Source organism: Egretta garzetta, unplaced genomic scaffold (genome assembly GCF_000687185.1).
Source record: "Egretta garzetta isolate BGI_Z169 unplaced genomic scaffold, ASM68718v1 scaffold787, whole genome shotgun sequence".
Taxonomy (NCBI): Eukaryota; Metazoa; Chordata; class Aves; order Pelecaniformes; family Ardeidae; genus Egretta; species Egretta garzetta.
Window position 1 is genome coordinate 86,420 of NW_009260266.1, and position 951 is coordinate 87,370.

At 44.4% G+C, this 951-nt stretch overlaps 1 protein-coding gene across 1 annotated transcript in view; it reads right to left on the bottom strand.

Moving 5' to 3' along the window:
* Window positions 1-951, bottom strand: part of AXIN2 (axin 2) — a 51,129-nt gene that overhangs the window by 921 nt on the left and 49,257 nt on the right. The gene's annotated exons all lie outside the window — the stretch shown is intronic.

Below are 951 nucleotides of genomic sequence, written 5' to 3' on the forward strand. Positions count from 1 at the left end.
ATGAAGCCAACGCTCCCAGAGACAAAAAGCACCCCCACCCCTCCCGTGTCAAACAGTAAGGACCCCTCTATTATCCTGAATTAGACCGTTCAGCTTCTTGATTAAAGGTTCCTTTTATCCCGTTTGGAGCTTTCTTCCTTCTAAGGCTGCTTAATTGCATATGCACAAATGAAGGGCTTCCATTCAGAGGGGTAGCATTTAGGGAGCCTGTCCGTCTGCCGCCGCACACCTCCTCGGACATGCCTGCTCCCTTGGAAAAGTGCTTTGCCATCTGATCACCAGGGATGGGAAAAAAAAAAACCTTCATCTGATGGATTACAAAGAAAAAAAAAATATATATATAAAAAAAATGAGCCCCTCCCACACCCCTCCCCTGGAGTTTGCAGACAACTGGGGTTAGCGGACGTTTGTTAGGAGAAAGGGGTTGGCAGTGGGTATTTTTTTTAGGATGGGAGAGCTAAGCTCACTTTTACTACTCAGACTGAAAAAGCCATGGCAGAGTCTGAGCCTTTGTTTGATTTCTTTTTTATTTTTTTTTTAGTGACTGTTCTATTACACATTTTTAAAACACTCAGTAAGAGCAGCCTGCAAATCTATTTATTTTTAGGGTGCGTTAAAAGTTATTTTGGGGGGGGATGAAGCTGGCTTTTTAGTCAAAGAGATGAAACCAGCTCCATTTAGTCAAGGTATGGTTAGGATTTATTTTTGTAAAGTCCTTCCAAGCTGACACATGTTGTGTCTTTAATGGCTCAGCAAGGAAAAACATCTTATTTAAGTCCTTCCGAGCCTGCTCTCATTGAAGCCCATGGCCCAGCTCCCCCCAGCGCTCACGCTGCAGGTCAAGGCCACAATTCCCCAGGCCAGCAGCCTTGAAACAAACCCAAAAAAACCCAAGGAAAGTCTGAATGAATTACAAAGAACTTTCTCTTCCCTTTCCCCTTCTCCGCCCCT